This window comes from Mus caroli, chromosome 14 (assembly GCF_900094665.2).
Source record: "Mus caroli chromosome 14, CAROLI_EIJ_v1.1, whole genome shotgun sequence".
In the NCBI taxonomy this organism is placed as follows: Eukaryota; Metazoa; Chordata; class Mammalia; order Rodentia; family Muridae; genus Mus; species Mus caroli.
The window spans coordinates 44,049,500-44,057,312 of NC_034583.1; the positions used below are offsets into that span (position 1 = coordinate 44,049,500).

Genomic DNA, 7,813 nt, shown 5'->3' on the forward strand with positions numbered 1-7,813 from the left:
GGAGCCCCCGATCAGAGAGGCACAGACATTGGGTGACACTATGGTCTGATAGAGGAGAGGACTGCAGACAGCAACATAGCGGTCATAGGCCATTGCGGCGATGAGATAGCACTCACTGGTGGCGAAGCCCACATAAAAGAACATCTGAACGATGCAGCCAAAGTAAGAGATTACTTTTCTCTCAACCAAGAAGTTCATCAGGGTCTGGGGAACCACTGTAGAAGAATAGCAGAAATCCAGGAGTGAAAGGCTCTTGAGGAGAGAATACATGGGCGTGTGCAGGGTGGTACTCACATGGATGAGAAAGAACATGACCAGGTTCCCCAGCACAGTGATGGTGTACATGACCAGGAACACCACAAAGAGCAGCTTCTGGAGCTGGGGGTCACTGGTGAGGCCCAAGAGTTCAAACTCCATCTCGTGGCTCAGGTTAGTTCTTTCCATGTTTGTTCACCTCTGGGGCACAGACAGACTACAGACGGGATCTGAACACTTGGGGACTCGAGTGTTTGTTTGCTCAAGCATTTCTGAGACTAGACACTTTTGAAGAGCTTTGTAGGTAGGACTGTCATGGGAGAAGACCTTCTCTTCTTGATTGGTCAGTTGATCGGTAAGCACTACTTGAGAAGCAATGGGAACTATAACATCTCTATGAAATCTCTTGGAGATCATAAAGATTCCAAGTGATGAGACTCTGTGAATCCACATTTAGTTTTCTGTCTACATGACTCTGTTCCCTCCCTAAGCAAGTGTGGAGTGCCTGGTGGCAGGAAGGGAGCTCATATGCTATGTGCAATATGTTCTGTGCAGGCACAAAATGAGCAGGGCTTCATCGCTAACCAAGTGTGTCGACTGTGGGATGGACCTAACGTCTCTGGATTTCAGTTTTCTTATCTGTACAGTAAGAACAGCAGTTAACTTAAAATATCATGATGACTCAGTAAGTGAGACACAAATCACTTGAACACAGAGCGGCACACTGAGAAGATTCAAGGGATGCTAGTGAAGGCCGTTCTCACAGGGCAGACAGACCTACCATAGAAACACATGGAGAAGGTGAGATAAAACAATAATTGTAACACAAAACCTACCACCCAGTGTTATAGCTAGGAACCGCCTAGCAGCAGGGAACTAAGCAGGCTTCCAGGGAAGCTGAAGGAGGTTCATTGGCTCAGGTTGAAATGCACCCCTATGGGAACAGCATAATCTGACTCTAGTTACTACTGTTTGTAAAGACAATGGTATCTGAGGATATAGAGGGATGGGAGTGGTGTAATGAGCAAATTGACATTGTGGACTAGGGGCGTCATTCAACAAGGGAACACACCCACCCATGTTTATGAAAGTACCCATCATTTTCAGTAGACAAAACCATCCTGAGTCAGGGAGCTACTGTCAGGCCCCCTCTAAGGCTAAAGTCTGTAAAAAATGTCTTTCCTATTTAGAGAGTGTGTCTTGTAAACATCACCCTATTGCTGCTCTATCCGCTCCTCTGACCTCATGGTCTGGAATTACATTTGCATCCTAGAGTGGTTTGAGTACCCAGTGCTTTGTTAAAGGCTCAGTTTTGCAGACTCAAGCCAGCAGGCATGACTAGATAGGACAAAAACATCCAGTATGAGCTCTTCTCCTTGTCTCTCTGGGCGTATGCAATGCAACTGTGAAAGGTGTTGGGTGATTCAGTCGAGAGTTGTACCGAGTATACCAAGATGTTGGCTAAACCCACTGCCATATTTTCCACGATCTTGAATCTACCCAGGCAGAATATTCTAGCTAAATACGTAACTGAACTCAGCTATGGGTAAGTAACAAAAAGACCATGTTTGTCAAGGGAGGGCTGCACATGATAATAAGAGAAGCATTTTGAGGGCCTGGAAAGATGGCTCAGTGTTTAAGAGAGCTGAGTTCCAGGGGATGTGGGCTTGGTTCTAAGAACCCATTTCAGACAGATCACAACCACCTGTAACTCTAGATTCAGAGGATGCAATGCCCTTGTTGAATTCCATGTACAAAAATGGCAAGAAGTCAGACAGAAACACATGCTGCACCATCATCTTCATCATCATCCTAGAAGACTTCATTGGGTAATGTCCAAAGATAACATTCACTAAAAATGGAGAGCAGACCTGGACACATTTGGAGAAGGTGAAGCACAGTGTGTCTTCACTCACTTCAAGTCACTGGGATGTAGCACTAAGCTACCTGAGCCCAGTGGTAGCTGCTTTATAAAGAACTCTGCAGAAGACTAAAGAGCGTGGGGTTCTAGAGTTGAGCCGCTAATGGTGCCAACCCTATTGGGGTCAAAAGTCATCTTAACTCAAAGACAAATCACAGGACTTCACACAAAGAACTGTGGAATTCCAGGCTGGAAATAACTTACAGGAACTGCAGCAAAGTCCACAGCGGGTGTCTAGGAGCAGAGTAGGTTTGCTTGGCTTCCAGCTGGGCGTCTTCTTTCCTCAGAAACCTGTTTTAGTTCAAGTAAGAGACCTGTAGCATTCCTCTCATTCATTAGAGAAATAGACAGAACCAGAAAACAAAACAAATCAAAACTAGGAACTTACCCAATGCCTGGGATAGTGCAGATAAAGGGGACCCTCTACTGTGGCAGGTGTTCTCCTCCCCCTCCCCCTCTCCTTCTCCCTCTCCTATTTTTTGCTTACCACTTTTCTCCAATCTGCACTAAATTTAAAATCCTCCAGAATACATCGAATTAGGCAAAAAAAAAAAAACAAAAAAAACCATATTATATTGAAATCTGACATGTTTTTTAAATATCCTGTAGAAGGCAGTTTGCATCTTTGAAGAAGAAAACCCAAAGTTAATTTCATTTTTTAATGTTTATTTTCATTTTATGTGCATTGATTGATATATATATATATATATATATATATATATATATATATATATTGAACCTTGGTCCTTTGGAAGAGCAGCCAGTGCTCTTAATCACTGAGTCATTTCTCCAACACCCAAGTTTTATTTTTTTAAAAGAAGGAGGAGGGGCTGGAGAGATGGCTCCGTGGCACTAGCTGCTCTTCCAGAGGACCCAGGCTGGATTCCCAGACTCTATACAGTAGCTTACAACCATCTGTAACTCCAGTTCTAGGNGATCCAGTGCCCTTTTCTGGCTTCCCTGGACACAAAAGTGGTGTGTAGATATACAGTGGGGCAGAACATCCATACACGTAAAAAAAAAAAGGAAAAGGAAGGGTAGAGGTAGAGTACCTAGTAGATGAAGGAATTTGAAGGATCCTTATCCATACCTGATTCCTCAAGTTTCCCCTTAGGACCAAAAAGTGAAAGGATATATGAATGACATTGCAGCCAGTGACCTTTAAGATCCTTAAGCAATGGTGACCCTCCACAAAGGGTCACTAGATAGCCTTACTATATGTCAGATACCAGGTTTCAACTGCAGGGAATCTGAAACAATTGGTCTATAGATGAACCAGAAAGTCTGATGATTTTACAACAGGTAACCTTTGAACTTTATGGAGCATTAAGCCATGAGCTGTTTACATGAGGACACAGTCCTTCCTAACCACACATCCTTTCATAACCTGGTAGAATTCTCCATGTCCTGTTAGCAGTAGAATGGCTCTCCTGAATGGTCTCTTCCCTCCTGAAGATACGCCAGTAGGTAACAATTCTCAGATAGCTGTTCTACCTCGTGGTCATCAAACACCAGATGAGATGTTCTGTAAGCCAAGTCTTGCACATGATTTGATGGCACTGCTTTTGCTCTGGAGCTCTGAGCACGAGCCTTCCAAGAAAGAACAATGAAAACAGAGGCAGACTCTGTGTCCATTGACTAAGACTGGGGACCTCATGGAGTAAGGAGTGAGGCAGCCCCCTTCCCCGTGAACCCTCACCACCAGTCTTTCATGGGCAAGAGACTCCCCAGAGCCATCTTTCCCTCTGGGCAGCTCACAATGGGGAAGAAGTGTTCATGATTTGATTTTAGGAAGCAAGTGACAAAGGGGAATAATTGGTCCCACAAAGACCCATTAAAGTGTTTGTTATCTATCAGAGTCTCTGCCCCCGAGGAGTCAGGTGACTGAGAAACTGGGGTTGAGGGAATGAACCCCACCAGATCCCTGGAAACTTGTGAATCATTACTTCAAAGAAATGCTTCACCTATCTAAAAGTAGAGCTACGGGTGACTATCTGTGTTTACTTTGTCACAGAAAAAATAGGCTTTCCTTCTAGGACAAATATCCAGTATACACCCTGCTTTAAATTAGATCAACACAAACTTCCTGTCCTTCATGGTTGTATGAATAGTACAACTTAGAGCTAACTTCTTAGTTTCTACATGTTTGGGAATTTTCTAGAGACCTTTGGTTATTGTTTTTCAATGTAGTAGCACCTGGTCAGGGAAAATACATTATATGGCTTGAATGTTTCTGAATTCATAGAGTAAAATACAGCCTATGATAGTGGCTGTTTCATGTCCATATGAGAAGAATATTCCCCTTTGTTGTGAAGTACTTTACAAATGTCAAATAGCTCAAGTTGGTTGATAACATGGTTTAAACAAAACACTTCCACTCAGTCTTCACACTCCCCTTCTTCTATTGGTCATTAAAGGTAGCATGTTGAGATTTCTATAATATTGGATGTTTTTCTTTTGATATAGTGCCTCACTGTGCAGCCCTTGCTGGACCTTAATGCACTATGTAGACCAGGCTAATCTCAAATTCATAGAAAACAGCTTGACCTTGCCTCCTAAATGTTAGGGTTAAAGACATGTGTCACCAGCCCTGGCCAACATGGATTCATGTCCGTTTTTATCTACTGTATTCTGAAGTTTCATTACTACAGTGTGATCATCTTCCCTCTGGATAAACTAAGAAATCTAGAGCCAAAAGTGCCTGCTGGGCCCATAGAGACATTTCAGAGGTTAAAAACACATGGTTCTCTTGCAGAGGACCAAAGTAGCCAGCTCCAGGGGCACCTGACACCTCTGGGCCCCATGGATACCTGCACTCATAATCATGAACATATACATAATTAAAATTTAAAAATTATTTTTAAAAAGTGCTTTCTGTTTGTTTGTTTGTTTGTTTTGTTTAAGACAGGGTTTCTCTATACAGGCCTGGCTGTCCTGGACTTTTCTCAGTAGACCAGGCTGGCCTCGAACTCAGAGATCTGCCTGCCTCTGTCTCTGGAGCCCTGGTTTTAAAGGCCTGTGCCACCCCTACCCAATGCTGATAATTTTTGATTGAGCAGTACTTTGTCAGATACTAAAGTCACAATAGGTTTAGTTTTGGCTAGTATTAATGCTCCATGACTTTTAAAATCCACTCACTGTTTGTTGGACTGTTTCATATTTATAATGAAACTGTATTTCTGGTGGAAAATGAACCTCTGGCTTGTCTGGCAATGAGATATTCTGAAAGTGTCTCTGACATCTTAAGAGACTGAAACTTTTGCTGGACCTCACAGCCACCTTGAAGTCACTTGAGATGTCTACCCTACTGAGTACTTGAACTGTNTAATCTGACTTAAAGAGAACAGTGTAATGGCCAACCTTACATCCTTGGCTTTCCTGTGTGGTCTCTACAATCTGAGCTGATGCATAGCTGCAATTGTAAGTGATGTCCTTGCCCAACCCTGACCCAGAGTTTATCATTTGCAAGTTCATCACTGAAAGTTCATCATTTGCTGAGAGCAGCAAACTCGGAGACTGAAAGTAACGTCCTAAAATCTACCATACAGGCTGAAAACATCCATTTATGGATACTAGTTGATAAACAATGATCTCTGTTATCTGGTCAAGTGGAATCCATTGGAGCCAGTGATCCCTTGTCACACTCTGTTAAGGATTTCTGTAAGGGTTTCCTTCCCCACACGGTGCTTTTTGTGCTATTCAATACATTCAAATCAAAGCCTTTTGTGAGGGACAGGCAGTCGCATCACTCACAGACAGACACATAGACACACAGCTCATACCACACACAGATTGTATGTGTGTCTGTACGCACACAATCACACAGACTCAGACACAAAGTCATGCAACAGACAGACAGGACATAAGACATGAGAAGCATGAAGTGCAGAATTTAAATCTAGGCTCACTCTCGATTAAACTACTCCAAGCAGAATTGCTTTTTTTTTTCTTTCCTTAATGTCACACAGGTGCGTTATCAGTGACTCAGAGTCTGGGGAAATAATCCCCAGAGAATCTTTTATGTGTGTGGGTGTGACCCGTCCAGCAGGTCCAGTTTTTCAAGGGTCGTGAGGGGACCTTCTAAGAACAAAATGGGAGGAGAGAAAGATGGACACCAAGTGCAAGAACGACATGGAAGCAGTCTGAGTAGCATCAAGGTGTCTGTGTATTCAGCAAGGCTCAAGGCTTAAATGCACAAGCAAAAGGGGAAGTACTTCTCAGCAGGAGGGATGGGGCAGCAGAAATTTTTCTTGTTGCAACTGCAGGGGAAGCAGGAACTTGGTGGTATCAGGGTACATCTTGTGGTCAGGACATCTGGCGCTGACTTAGGGCTGGAACATTCTGTGGCTGTTCTCAGAACGCTGCGTCGGTGGCCCGCTTTTGATCCCCTTTTCTTCTTGGGGAGAGAGCCCCAATTGGAGATCAAGACAATGGAGTTGCCTTAATATGTCCCAACATCTCCCCCGTTTTAATATTTTTATAAAGGCATATTGTATAATAAATTTGTAGCCATGTTTTTAACGACCGCCTAAACGTCTGTTTGCTCACTGGGTGATTCTCTAAAACCACAAAGGACACAAGGACAAGTCATCTATGAGGCTTGAATTAACGGTTCCAGTCTGTTGGGTATAACCTGGGCCAGCCAAGGGATTTAGGAACGAAGCAAGCTCCGTGGGTAGAGGTAGAGGTCTGATCCCCAGTGTGCATTGTTAGGGGCCATGTACAGGACTGACTCTTAGGCCCACAGATTTTTATCCATAGTAACCCTGACCTGCTTCCATGCCATTTTTCCCGGAGAAAGGACCCTAGGGCACTCAACCTTCATGCAATCAGACATACCTCTCAGAGACTATCTAACAGCTTCCAGACTAATCTCTGTGTAGTGCTTAGCCTTACAACTCTCACGGGCGACAGCTTCAAGTTACAATTTTTCAATGTGTCTAGCCTGGCATGACTGTTTAGTTTCCAATGTGGTGAGAATGTATATTACCATGTCAGAAGCACAGACTACGGCAATCTATAAATGATTCGTGGCATGAGACTGATGGCCGAATTTAGGGGGAGGGGAATGATCTTACTTAAGCATTTTATGGAAATTGAGTCTCTCTCCCCGAGACGAGGGTGATGAAGCAGCATCCACATCTGACTCTTCTCCAGTAACCTGCTTGTTATCGCCAACGTCCAGCCAATGGTAATGAACTGAAACAGATGCGATTGAAAGAGATGCATCAATTTGAGATTTAACAAATTGGGTCAATTTTTGAAATGCCCAAGGACCAAAGGAAATCAATAATAGGAGTCCCAATAGGAGCCCCAAAAGGGAGGGCAACAAGGTCAAAAACCAATTTTGGTACCATGACTCTTGTTGTTCTCTCTCTCTTTTTCTTTTTTCTAAACTGGCAGTAACCTTGGCAATACTATCGTTAACTAATCCAGTTTTATCAACATATATGCAGCATTCTTCCTTAAGTGCAGCGCATAAGCCTCCTTGTTGTAGAAAGAGCAAATCTAATGCCCTTCTGTTTTGAAGGGCGACTTCTGAGAGGGAGACCAAGGATCATCTAGGCCCCTTTTTATATTCTCTAAATCTTGGCTGATAGCCTCATTGAGCAGGTGGTAATTGCGCGTATTCTGTTG

At 43.4% G+C, this 7,813-nt stretch overlaps 1 protein-coding gene across 1 annotated transcript in view; it reads right to left on the reverse strand.

The window, feature by feature from the left end:
• Positions 1 to 7,813, reverse strand: part of LOC110309716 (olfactory receptor 5AU1) — a 14,919-nt gene that overhangs the window by 528 nt on the left and 6,578 nt on the right. The gene's annotated exons all lie outside the window — the stretch shown is intronic.